Source organism: Symphalangus syndactylus, chromosome 2, assembly GCF_028878055.3.
Source record: "Symphalangus syndactylus isolate Jambi chromosome 2, NHGRI_mSymSyn1-v2.1_pri, whole genome shotgun sequence".
In the NCBI taxonomy this organism is placed as follows: Eukaryota; Metazoa; Chordata; class Mammalia; order Primates; family Hylobatidae; genus Symphalangus; species Symphalangus syndactylus.
In genome coordinates, this window is record NC_072424.2 from 115,217,298 (window position 1) to 115,231,569 (window position 14,272).

At 40.1% G+C, this 14,272-nt stretch overlaps 1 long non-coding RNA gene across 1 annotated transcript in view; it reads left to right on the forward strand.

Moving 5' to 3' along the window:
- Window positions 1-14,272, forward strand: part of LOC134733444 (uncharacterized) — a 47,843-nt gene that overhangs the window by 5,797 nt on the left and 27,774 nt on the right. The window contains exons 2-3 of the long non-coding RNA XR_010116893.1: window positions 1,311-1,461; window positions 2,884-2,924. This is a non-coding gene — a long non-coding RNA (uncharacterized lncRNA). The remainder of the gene's footprint in view (window positions 1-1,310; window positions 1,462-2,883; window positions 2,925-14,272) is intronic.

The window sequence follows — 14,272 nt, forward strand, 5'->3', positions numbered from 1 at the left end:
GCTAATGCCTGTAGTTCCCAGCTAATCAGGATGCTGAGGTGGGAGGATCGCTTGAGCCTGGGAGACTGAAGATATAGGGAGCCAAGACTGTGCCGCTGCACTGTAGCCTGGGCAACAGAGTGAGACCCTGTCTCAAAAAAAAAAAAAAAAAAAAAAAAAGGAGGGTCAGATTTGTCTTCAACTTTAAAAATGTTTGTCCTTTGAGCTGGAGCTGCAAGTTAAAATTTTAAGAAACGTTTAGAGTAAAATGGAACAATTCTCCCTGGTGAGAGAATTCACTTCTTCTTCATTGCTGGTGCTATTTCTTTACAGAGTTTTGCAACAGGGATTAGGAGGAAGTGTGAATCAGAGCCCCTGCTCATGGTTTCACTGTCTTATTTATCTCCTCGACTTGCTGAGACAGAAGGGGAAATCCGGGGAGGGGTTGGGTGGAGAAGACAAAAGAGGTGAGAAGAGGAGAAACAGAGAAAGAAACACAGAAAAAGAGAGCAGATAAATGGAGAGAGAATACACATATTATAAGGGAGTAACAAATGAGAACCAAAAGAGGCAGAAGTTAGGCAGTAACACTTTTATGTCATCTTGTATTTACTTGCTAGAATATAAGCATAGAGATTAGATGGTTTAATGAGTGTGTGTGTTTGTGCACGTACACACGGATGCATGCTATTTTCAGCAGGGATAGTATAAGTCCTTGGAGCACTTAGCAGCAGGCTAAACAAATTGTCTGAACTGCCTTGAATGCTCTAAGCAAACTTGCCATTTTTATTCATGGGCCTCTGAGCCATGGCTCCCAGTGGATACATGAAGATTAAATAAATTATCTTTCTGATCATTAGTGAGCCCCCTCTGTCTTTCATGGCAAAGGTGGCGCCTGCAGTAATTTTGTGGACAGAACCTTAGCTTTATGTTGGGCAAGAAAAGTTTTTGTCTTTACCCCTGTTTTAAGGCAAGGGGGCTATGCAGAGGATAAACAGGTGCATAGGCCCAACCCTAGCCCACCCAGCTGGTGGGGCAGGGCCAGGGCATGGAAAAGGGGATGAGGGGCCATCTTGCCAGCTCGGGTCTGATCACTGAAAGAGTGGCTTCAAGCAGTAATGCTCATTCTCCTCTAGCGGCAAGGCTCTGCTTCAGTGCAAAGAGAGGGAGACATGGAGGGAGGCTGTTGTGTGTTCCTCATGGAATATGTATTCCTACAAGACAAGAAGAACAAAGGCTTGCCCAATGTGACCAGGAAAGATGTGCATCCCCTGCAAGGGCCCAAAGTGCCTTTTCTTGCTCTGAATCTACAGCTTTTTATATCCCTCCAGGCCAAGACCTTCTGTGCCTCTGCTTCTTCCCTTCCATCTGATGATGACCTCCAGCCTGGACTCATAATCGGGGTCAGCAGGGAAATGGAAGATCTATTCTGCAAACTGCTTCTTTCCGCTGCTGTCTCCCCCAACTCAGTCCCTCCCAAAGGTTTGTTCTCCTGCTAGATGTTAAGTTGATGATTCTAAATCCCAGATGTGTCATGCTCAGTTAGTGAATAACAGACTGTCAAATAGAGCAATAAATCTTCTCGCTCAGTGACTGCTGCACAGAGCTGCTATGCCACAGCACTCACATACCCACTAATTCTGTGTGATGAGTGAGGCTGGCAGCAGCCCTGTGTCCTCCAGGGACTGGTATCAAGGTGCAAACATATTGAGATGGGATGATTGCTGGATCCATCCTTCTTTCCCAGCCCCTCAGTTCATGACTAGAAATCCAAAGGCAGCCTGCCATGTAAGCTCTGTTAATTACGTTGGCTGAATGCCTCTTTGGAATCTCTATCCTCCCTGAGATTCTGACAACTTTTTCAGAGAGTATCCCGGTCCAGGCAAACTGCTGGTTTGGATTGTTGTATGAGGTTGTTTTCTACTGCAGGGATTCCTTTATTTTTCTTTATTAAGTGATAAGAAGTGGAGCTTTTCTTTGATATCTCTCCCTTAGGCAGACACCATTCAGAACATTGGGGATTCCTCTTCTCTCCTACTAGGTTTGACCCCTTAGCCAATCTTCTGGAGAGAAAGCACTGAGTTGGTTTTCATAAGGTCTAGGGAATGGAATAAAATGGATTCATGGAATCCAGACAAATACATTCCTAGCTTCACAGCCCTTCTATGAATACACAGTTGCATTTTCCTAGGTGAGACTATCTCCAGCAAAGAGAGGCCTAAGTCATCAATTGCCATATTTGCCGCTAAGTGAATATGGCCACGGTGGTGACAGAATTCTGTGCATATCTGTGCTCTCAGGAATATTTGGAGCCCTGTATGAACATCCCTAAGACGGTAATGTAATGTCTCCCACTCAGTGACTAAGAGCAAGGAATTCTAGACAGACTGCTGTGGCTTGAATCTTGACTCTGCTATGCTGTGTCTTCCGCATGGAAAATGCATTCTTGGGGAGGAATTCCTACAAGAGGCACTCTGAGCCTCAGTTTTCATGGCATAATATTAGTTCTTACTACATAAAGCCAAATCACGTATCAAATGACATAATGCATGTAAAGTGTTTAGTACCAAGTAAGTGTTTGGGATGTGATTGGAATTATTAGTATAATAACATTGATGATCAGGATTTCAGTGTGTAATGCTTACTGTCGCATTACAACTTATTCTTCTGCCATTAACAATCATTTACTACTTCTCTATGTGTGTATGTGGGAGGGGGAGTGTTTTGTAAAATCAGCATTTCTATCAGAATTATGAAATGTAAAATTGGGATTTGATTGTGCTGTTTTGGAGAAACTGAATGATTTTAACATTCAGCTTGTCTGGGTGTTATTTAGCTGGATGCAAGTATGAAGAAATCCCTTTATACCCTTACAGTATATTTGATATTTTGTTTTTTCTTCAGTTCCTAGAAGAAGAGACACACATCATGGGAAGGATATACAGGTAGGGATCTTTAGAAATGGCATTACCGTATTAATATTTATGTCCTCTAGTAAGATATAGGTTTCTGTGCAGGTAGGGAATAGAACATCCAAGTATAGACTTTTCTAATCATGGATTTCACAATGTATTTGTGTCCCACAGAAGCTACTACAAATGAAGAAAAAAAAAATTTTTTTTTTGGATAGGAGCTCCCTCTGTCACCCAGGCTGGAGTGCAGTGGCCTGATCACAACTCACTGCAGCCTCAATCTCCCAGGCTCAAGCAATCTTCCCATCTCAGCCTCCCGAGTAGCTGGGACCACAGGCATATGCCATCATGCACAGCTAATTTTTGTATTTTTTATAGAGACCAGGTTTCTGCATGTTGACAAGGCCAGTCTCAAAATCCTGGGCTCAAGTGATTTGCCCACCTTGGCCTCCCAAAGTGTGAGGATTAGAGGCACAAAATGTGTTTTAATCTTCCCAGTTTGACTTTCTGGCAAATCTTTTGTGATTTATTCACTGTGTATGTGGGTCCAGAATTTGTCCTCTTTAGGTAAAAGTCTTCAGTTTTCACACAGAAACTGTTAGATAGCCAACATACCCCCTCCCTAGCTCAACTATTAAATGTGTTGCTTCTGAAAGCATAGACTACTTGCTCCATGCCAAATTTTATTTGCCCCCATAAGCTCCTCTATAGTTAACAATCCAAAATATGCCTCCTGTAGGTTCCATAATGAACTGACTACTCAACGGAAACTGAGAATTTCCATTTCAAATGCAAAATCCCAAAGACATCCATGTATTTTGTGTTTTTCTTGAAAGTCTCTCCTCTCCTACCTTCTGATGTTCTATTATGACAGCCTATGTTAAAGTAATTTTTCAAAAAGATGCATTAGCTCAGGCCACATTTTCACCGTGTGCCAAAGGGAAGCCAGTGCTGGTGCTTGTCCATGGGTGGCTTCTGCTTATAGAATTATGGAATTCTTAACCAAAAGAGCGACCAGTGTGACTTCTTCTAGAGGAGGCCTGAGATAGTAACAGGAAAGAGTTTTGACTCTTTTACTTATTGCTCTGTGTCTCTAGGAGATCACTTAAACTCTCTGAATCTCAGTTTCCACCTCGTGAAATGAGAAGATGATGAAAATATGGTGATAAGCTGATTGAATATGCATCGCTTCTGGGCATGTGGTCGTAGTTCAACAATAATAGCTATTATGAGGGTTATCACTCAGTGAACCATAGTTACTTTGGAGACAGAAAAAGTTACACCAAGGCAATGACTTACTTGTAAGCAATTCATTCATTCATTCGTTCAGTTATTCAGTGTTCAAGTAAGCATGTGTAGATCGCTTATTTCATGAGGTTACAAGGTTTGTGTTGAGTAGGGACCCTGGCTTGAACATATTTGATCAGGGTGAAAAGGCATTAAAAAACAGAAGTGCTTCATTTAGCAACATACCTTTTTTCAAGGTCAGGATCCCCAAATCTTTAGAAGCTACTTATTTGAAGAGAGGGACTTGTTAATGAGTTTACTTCTTGTCTCAAAACCAGAATCTTAAGATAATAACAAAATATCAGAAGCAACATGAATGTCCACCAGCAAAAAAGATGAAAAACTAAATTATGGTTGATAATATAGTATAATAATACAGAGCAGTTAAAAGTGAACAAACTAAGGCAGGGCACGGTGGCTTATGCTTGTAATCCCAGCACTTTGGGAGGCCAAGGTGAGTGGATCACTTGAGGTCAGGAGTTTGAGATCAGCCTGGCCAACATGGTGAAATCTTGTCTCTACTAAATACAAAAAAATTAGCCAGGTACGCGCCTGTAATCCCAGCTACTTGGGAGGCAGAGGAAAGAGAATCGCTTGAACCCAGGAGGCAGAGGTTGCAGTGAGCCAAGATTGCACCATTGCACTCCAGTCTGGGCAACTGGAGTGCAATGGTGCAATCTTGTAACACTTTAGGCAGAGTGAAAACTCTGTGTAAAAAAAAAAAAAATGAATGAACTAGATCTACGTGTATCATTCAGAGATATGTTGAGTGAACAGAGCAAGTTGCATAATACTAGGTAAAGAAAACTACAGTTCATATGAAGGTTAAAAGAGAGAAGGTTGTGTATTATTTATGGATGCATAATTATGTAGTAAAGAGAAAATCCACACCTTGATGGATGTAGTAAAAGTATGAAAACACCCAGGGAAGGGCATCCCCCAACTTCAGGAGACTGGATAACACTGGACAGGGAGGAAGGACTGTCATAGAGACTGTGATTAATCAGGCCTTGCTGATATTTCCAGCATCTTGTTTATTTAAAGAAAAGGTTTGATGTGCAAATAAATGTACAAACTAAGGACTTGAAGTAAAAGAAATAATTTTTAGAAACAGTTTTTAGGTTATTTTTGAAGATTTGTTTTAGAGATTGAAATAACACCCTATTTCTGCTTAAAGCTGTTATATTCTGTTTAATCCTGTTTTAGACATTTAAATTTCAGGTGCATCTTTAAGTCCATGATAAGGATACGGCTATGCAAGAAACACTCATTCCCTGCCTCATCCCATGTGATGGACAGCTGGTTTCACAGCAGCTGGATGGGAACATTTGCTCTGCTTTCACTCTTTTTCTTTCCATCCCTCTCAATTCTGGTCTATTCTCAGCTCCTGGCTTTTCTCCTGGGGGTTGCCATTTTCAAATGAAGACAGGTTTGTTATTTTGTTATTGTGTTTTTGACCCTCAGCATCACTTCTAGATATCACCGGAGCTCTTACTTGCCATTGGAGAGCTTCCTGTCCTTGTCCTTCTAGGGCAGCACTCCTAGCTCCAGGACCACAGAAGTCCCCATTCTCTATGACTCCACATTCCCCGTTCCCTCAGATCTCTACTGGACCAGTAGTGAGATCATTCCTGGAGAATAGGTCCAAGGAAATCAGTCACCCATATAAGCAGATCAATTTACAAGCCACTTATAAAGAATATGAATTAGAAAAAGATAATTGTTACATTTCCTCACTGACCAGACTCGCTTAACTTCTACTTTCTGCTTTTTAGACCATCGGAGGTAGGGGACAGAGTGACATAGGAAAAACACTGACCACCTTCGGATGAAAGAGACAATTAAAAGCTAGAGAAACGTCCATTTCAAAACCACCTTGTGCAGAGCTAACTTAAGCTCTGAGGCCAAAAATGAGTCCTGAACACAAAACAAAAGTTTTAGGTCCAGGCAGAGTGGCTCATGCCTATAATTCCAGTACTTTGGGAGGCAGAGGTGGGAGGATCACTTGAGCCCAGGAGTTCGAGACCAGCCTGGGCAACATAGTGAGACCCTGTCTCTATTAAAAAAAAAAAAAGAAAGAAAGAAAAGAAAAGTTTTACAGGGAATTATTGTTATGTATTCTACTTAAGAAGGGATTTTTTCTCAAAATTCAAGAAAAAAATGGTATTTAGGAACTTCTACATATTTTAAAATTTTATTCTAAATCGTGTGTCTTTTTTAGAATACATTAATTGGTGATTAGTACAATCTTAAACAGAGGTGCTTAAAGATTTCTATTGCTGGAACAAACTGTCCAACACTATAACAATTAACTGTGTCTATGAATAACTGAGCTGTGCAGTCCATGAGGACATGATCGAAGTGCCAATATTGGCTTGGTGGGAGTGTACCCCAATTATACATCAGTCTCACCAACACTGTTACTCTTATAAATTAAAACCAACAGAGAAACTGGCAGACACAGTCGATGAGTCTTTACAACTGAGGTGGAAGAGCAAACATCAGCCAGTGTGAGTCCACGAAACCACCTGACCCATGTTATTATCCTGTGCTTAGTCTGGCTGGCTTTTGTTGTCTCTTCTTGGCTGTAAGTTTCTTGAGGATGAAGAAGCCCCGACTCAAGTTAGCATAAACTGTAGTCATTATCTCAACAATTTCCGTTTTAAAATCCAGACCCAGTTAAAGGATATCTACTGCTCCACTCTTCACAGAGGTAAAGTTTCTTTTCTTTTTTTTTTTAGAGACAGGGTCTTGTTTTGTCACCCAGACTGGAGTGCAGTGAGTGGTAGGATCATAGGTCACTGCAGCCTTGACTTCCCAGGCTCCAGCGATCCTACCACCTCAGCCTCCCAAGTAGCTGGGACTAGAGTTGTGTGCCACTATGCCCAATTAATTTTTGTATTTTTGCTAGAGACGGGGTTTCACCACATTGCCCAGGCTGGTCTCGAACTCCTGAGCTCAGGCGATACACCCGCCTCTGCCTCCCAAAGTGTTGGGATTACAGGCGTGAGTCACTGCGTCTGGCCAAAATTTCTTGTTTTTTTGTCTTTTTTTTCCCTGCCCCACGAGAGTGCTCCACCACTTCACGGTGTGAGATGACAAGCTATCCCAGCATTGTGGCATGGTGAATTCTCACCCACTGGTGATATACAATAAAGTCAATGGGAATTTTCTTTAAAGAAAGATCAGATTTTGGGTGATATGTAAATTTTCAGATTTCGATTCAGGTTTCAGCAAACTTGTAGAGACCAGAGTCCTGTTGATCTACAATTCCTTGTGAAATTCCATGGACAAGTTTATAATATTAAATTTACAAAAAGATTTTCAGAGCCTAAGAGTCCATAAAGAATAATGCATAGTTCTCTTATTTAAAATGTAAAAGACATTAAAATTAGAATCATTTTATCTTCTCCTGCATGCTTGTTTCTTCAGAGGGTAGAAATAAAGAGAGAAAATCTCTGTATATTCAATATCATTCCTTTGGAAATTTAACTTGGAACCATGCAACAACCCACAAGTCACTTAATTTCAAATTCTGGTTCCAGTTCAGCCTTGATGGCTTGCCCAGACTTGTATAACTTTATGGACTCTCGTTTCTTCCACACTGTGTCCTCTTCTTGTCTTTGGAGAAAATCAGAAGTAAAAGAAAGATATCTCTCAGGAAGTGGCAAGCTTAAATGGAGAACGCCACCTCTCCATGTAAGAGACAAAAGCAATTATCTTTCCAAATTCTGATTGCAACCAGTGTTCATAACCTTCTTTCCCTTTAAGTCTGTTACTAAATCTAAATATAGCAAAACTGGTTTGCTCAATTCTAGTCTTCTCTTAGTTCCCCCTGACCTTAAAAGGCAACTGGAATAAGAGAATTCATCTAATTATTATTTGTGAAAGTAAACAATGGAGGGAAAAGTAAATAAATGGAAGGGAATGAGGTGGCTGAGGAGCACAGAGTTCAGGCACTAATAGGAGAGGCCATTTCACAAATAATTTTCTGCAATGTCGTGTTAAAATTCCATGGACAAGTTCATAATATTAAATTTAAAAAAGAATTTCAGATTCCAGGAGTCTAGAAAGAGTAATGCATAGCCCCGTCAATTGTTTGTAAAAGTGAATAATTATTTGTGAAAGTAAATAATGGGAAACTAAGACATCCCCTTTTCCATTAAGAGAAAATTCACCAAATATGAGTTTTGGCTATTATTTAATGCTATTAAAAAATGTGACTTATTTCTCTAGGTTCTGCCACTGAAGGTGACTGTAAGAATTTTTTTTTTTTTTTTTTTTTTTTTTTTTTTGAGACAGAGTCTCTGTTGCCCAGGCTGGAGCGCAGTGGCGCAATCTCGGCTCACTGCAACCTCTGCCTCCTGGGTTCAAACGATTCTCCTACCTCAGCCTCCTGAGTAGCTGGGACTACAGGCGCATGCCACCACACCCGGCTAATTTTTTTTATTTTTAGTAGAGACAGGGTTTCACTGTGTTAGCCAGGATGGTCTCGATCTCCTGACCAGGAGGCCTGCCTCAGCCTCCCAAAGTGCTGAGATTACAGGCGTGAGCCACCACATCTGGCCGACTGTAAGATATTTTTAACATCTGACCTCATCTTGCATCACACTGTCCATCACTCAGGGTGCTTCAGTCATGTTGGTCTTCCTTAGGTCACTTTAACATGCTGCACTTGTGCTACCCACAGCCTTTGCATCTGCTCTTCCCTTGCTTGGGACACCATCCCCCAAGATTGTCACACGGTTGCTTCTTCCTCACCATTCTGATATCTCTCAGGGAGGCCTTCCCTAACAACCTACGTAAAGTATCTGGTCCCCTTCAACCCCTTCCCAGCAATCTCGTTAGCTTTCTACACTCTCTTCACAGCATTTGCTTTTCCGAAATGACTTCATATGTATGTTTATGTATAAGCTGCATTGTCTGGGTTCTGCCTTTATAATATGTTATCTGGGGTCAGAGCCTTGGTCAGCTTTGTCCACCTCTTTATCCCCAGTGCTTGGTAAAACCACCCAACAGGGAGCAGGCTCTGGATCAATACTTGTGAATAAACTAACAAAAGAATGAATGAATAAAACCCCGGGCAGGTTGCTTAAGCTTCTTCAGTTTCCTCATTGGTAAAACAAGGATAAATAGCACTGACTTCATGGTGGTATCGTACAAATGAAAGAAGAAAATGGCTATAAAATCTAGAACAGTGTCTAACACATAGCAGCTGTTCAATAAATGTTTGTTTCTTTCCCACCTTCTCTCTTGATTTTTCCCACAGTGGCCCTCATAGCTTAGCATGGAATGGAGGTATTCCTTCCTCACCATAGCCCAAAGTTGCTCTTGTAGTAAATATAAACCTCATTCCACGAGTTTCAGTATGCAAGGATATAACCGTAGTTTTTACAATTCAATTTAATTTTTACTGTGAGCCTATTCTAGGTAACAGAATTATCTCAGTCAACTGAGGTTTTAAACTCTCCTTTTCCCCTGGGCTGTCTGTAAATTCCCAAGGACTTACAGAGTGCAAAAACTGGCAGAGGGCAGACTGAAGTCTGTTATGCTAGGCCCTCTTCAAAGGGGTAAATCAGGAATTATCCTCCACACGTGTTCTCTGAAGGTCAAAGTGAGAAGAAAATGGCGGGAACCTCTGAACCCCCAGGCCCTGGCTCCCCTCAAGAGTTAAACTCAGAAAAATCCTCCTGATAGCCCACAGCAGAAGGTCAAAAACTGTCCCACTCAGTTGAAACCTGTAGGTCAAAGAAATGGGCTGGTTGTGCATAAACTAAGAAACATGCATATATGATGGGTGGCCTAAGAGTCTCTGGATCATAACAAACTGGGTCCTCAGACAAAGCCATCATGGCCTTTTCCAGGTCATATGACCCTGCCCCTTTCTAAAAGAAGCGATACCACCTTCCTGGACTTACTTGGGACAATGGAGTGACCCAGGTTTGTGCCCTGGTAAGTACTACAAATGGAATCCTGGTGCCAAGAGTACATAGGTGAGCATTTGTCTTCTAATCTGTCCCAGCAGATAAACCTAAGATGAGAATTATAAAAAATGGGAGACAAAATACATTGGTTTACAGTCAATTCAGATGCAATCTGTTAGTATAAATAACGGCTACAATGTGGTGGAAAAGCCATCTGTCACTTTAAGGCAAAAATGCAGTTACTTTTAAGAAAAGAAGCTCAGGAAGAGTAAATTTATCCCAAGGCTCTTGAGCTTGGAATGCATTTGAAGAAAAGTGGATGAGTTTTTCTCACCCAGAAAATAAATCACGTTGTCATGATTCCAGGTTTTTGCTTTGTTTTGTTTTTTATATCATGCAGCATCCTTCTGTTTAGGGCTTACACCCTGGTGATTTTTCTGGTTCCACCAGGATATTTGAGCAAGTATCATTTTTAGTGAGGCAGCATATGGCAAGGCACTTAGTTTGCTGTTGTGCACCTATGCATGTGTGTTTGCTATACGTAATACACACGCGCGCATGCACACGCTCATCTCTTCAGTTCTAAATCCAAGCCCTCTTTGTAAATTAAGTGAGCCTAGAGAGTTGGAAACACAACAGCAGCAAAAGGCCGGGGCTGGCAGCCACTGCTTAAAGCTGCGTATGACACAAAACTGGATTATAATGTCATTCACTAAATGACAGATCATTTAGTGTCTTGGAAGAGCCTGTTTTCACACTGCTGAAGCTCTCGCAGGGGAATTCCGTGTGGGCTCCTTATTGTCAGAGCTATTTTTCACCCAATTTGTTTCCAAATGATGTCTAACCTGAGGTCTCCTCACTGAGAGAGGTTTAAGCCATGATTAATGAGGGGTGCTTGGCCAGGCCCACCTGGGAAATGGCCCATCTGCAAACTCAGGTAAGACGCAGAGGCCTACAAGGCATCAGCTTGTGAACGGCAGGCAGCTTCCTGCAGCTCGAGGCTCCCACACTGCAAAGGCAAGGTGTTCAGAATTAGCAGGATAATGTTTCAGGAGACGCTGGAGACAAGTGTCACTCCTGCTGTTTTTTCCCTGAGATGTTCATGGGCGAGGTGCTCTCCATCTTGGTATTAAAAGATACATTTTCTGTTCCTCAAGCTTATTTACTCTCTTCAAAGCTTTCACACATATGTGTGGCAAAACAAGAAAATAGACTTATACATGTACATAGAGACTTGGCTTTGTCTCAAAGGACGGATCACTGAGCAAGCAGGAATTAGATTTATAACACCGTGGTCTCTTTTGACGCTGTACATGAACCTATATGATCATTTTTATTTCCAGTGCCTAAACTGCTGTTTGTTATATTCAAAGGTATCCATATTTCTGTGCATAAAATGTATGTTAAAATAAATTCTCTTTTCTGTAAATTAAATATTGGAAATATTGGAATACATTTTTTTAAATACCAGGTCCGTGAGTAGTATAGATCTTCTAATAATTTGAAATCTTTGGAAAGGGATAGCCTTTCCCTAAAGGAATAGAACATTTAAAATAAGCAGAATAGAATGCCACATTTGTTCTAAGATAAAATTATATAAGCACAAATTGGATAAGGAATTCCATGTTCTTTTAAAATAACTAGCTGGAAAAAAACAAAAACAAACAAACAAACAAAACCGAGGAAACAGGTCATTCTTCATAGCAAAGTCCATTCCTTCCCTTATTCAAGATGCACATTCTAGGCTTTCTTTCTAGGCTACCACTAACGATGACATCCCACAATTCCATCTGTCAGGACTAAAACCTAACAGATCCAACTGTCTCCAAATAAAACAGATTGTTTGCTGGGAACCTTTATGACCCATAAAGAGTGAGAGTTTATCCTGGTGAAACATTTCTTCTTGTAAACAACCAACATTCCCTGAATCTCACCAGCTGACTTTGAATCCATCTATTTCTCACTTGGCGTTTGGCTTCATCTGAAGCTTCTTTGATGGCATTTTGTTCCCAACTGTTGTGCAAAAGATGCTTTCCATTGAGTTGCTTCTGTATCCAGACACTAAAATGATCCCACACTTTCTTTAACTACTTCTGTTGCCAGCAACATGTTTACCATGATTTAGATGTCTATTATACGCATGAATGGCTTGTCTACTTAATTTCATCAAAAAATGAACCCTCATAAGTGGCACAGATGCTGGTATGATGGTAATCAAATTAGTTTTTGGACAGGTTTATGGCCACTTGCTGTCAGTTAAGCTTTCTTTGGCTATCTTCACTCCTAATACAGTTTTGATGGTGATTAATGGCTCCATTAATACACAGTTTGTGTTATGACAGACCTAATATTATAGTCTTGTTTGCTGACCACAGATGACAATACACTTGGTAAGATTCAGGTCTGCAAAGTATTAGCTGTACATCTAGTGTTAGATTTTTACTTCCTTGGTCCTAGTGTATGTATATTTAGACCCAACCACAGTGAACACTCTATTTGTGCCAAAACTTTGTTTTAAGTTAAAGTTCCTTTCATGATCCTTTTCTTTGTTATAGGAATGCTGTTGCCTTAAATTATTCTTGTTAATGCTATGTTTCATTCACAGTCTTTGCATTCCTAGTCTTATTTGCTTCCACCTCTAAATTCTTAAAATCTTTGCTGTATACAAAGTTTTTCTGTTTTTTTTTCTTAAATTTTTCATTTATTTGACTGCTTGAATAATTTTCAAAAAAATCTCTAATTATATCTTCTTACAATCTTTGTCTTTATTTTTTTCTTCCAAACAGTGCACATCATTCCATTCATGGCTATTCTATCCTATTTCTTAGACTTTTCCAAGAGTAAATTTTTAATTGAAATCTCTTGTGAGCAGCACACATTTATCTGTGTTCATTCAACAGGGCTGCTAAAAGGATGAGAACAAAATGGGAGCCTTGTAGGCTAAACTATGGTAAACACGTTTGGATTGTTTACACAGCTTTTTTTATGTTTAAACAAACATGGTTTTTTTATAATGAAATTGAGCTTCCTCCTGCACATATTTGATTTTTATGTTCATCTGTGCACTTGCCTAAACTCCACCCACTTGCTGCTATGCAAATACAGATTATGCAAATCTTTGTTTTGAATTGGGTGAGCTGAGCAGATGCCCATTTTAGCATAAACAGTTCAGAAAAAAAGGCTTGAATAGACAAGCACTATTGTAAAAGTACCTAAATGGACATAAAGATGAATGTTTGTTTTCACACAAACAAAAATGTTAAAGACAGCTTTTCACTCTTATAAGAAAAATCTAAGGTCATTTTCTAATAAGGCTAAATGCTGAAATTCAATTCCTCATTTAATAGCAAGACTCCAGACTAGACCCAATCTACTGTGGTGGATCTTTGAACCTATTAATTTATTGTAATCCTCTCTTCACTTAAGTCAATATGATCCCAGCTGTCTAGTAAATTATCTTTATCTGAGGCTGGCATCTCTGCTGACTGATTTTTCTTTTGTTTTCTTGGATTTTTTTTTTATTTTTAGTTGTTACCGCATAAATTTACTAATACATAAATGGTTTTATCTGTGTGTGTTGTTAACACAACCCCATAAAAAGGGAAGCTTTACAAAAAGCTTAGCAAAACTTAAGGCATGCAGGAGAAACCTAAATGAAAAGGAGTTTAAAATCTAATTCTTACATACAGTCACCATTTTTCCTCGAAATTTTTAAGGAAGGCATCTGACTGAGTTGTGTCTTTGCCATCTGCTGAGCTATCTCTCTGAGAAGCAGTGCTGATTCAATATTGTGAGCGTTGCAGCCTCAAGAGTTGGTTAGAGGATTATGAGTGACTTAACAGTCAGCCAGAGTGCATCAGAAAGAAACATCTCAGCATACTATGGCAAACTTTACTTACTATATACTGTGAATCATGACGTTTTCCTTTTTTTCTAATTTGTTAAAGTTATTGACAAGTTCTTGAAAAATTCTGGAAGATTGGTGCCTTTGGCACCTCCCTGATTTGGATGGCGCATTTGGATGGCTGTATGACAATGGGCCTATATCTCTTGTTTATCCATGTACAGTAGCGGACCACAGTAGATGCTCAATGAGTGTTTTGGGGTAATTCTCCAAAGGATATTTGAATATCAGAAAACACATTTGATGCACAAGGTAAAGTCTCCAGT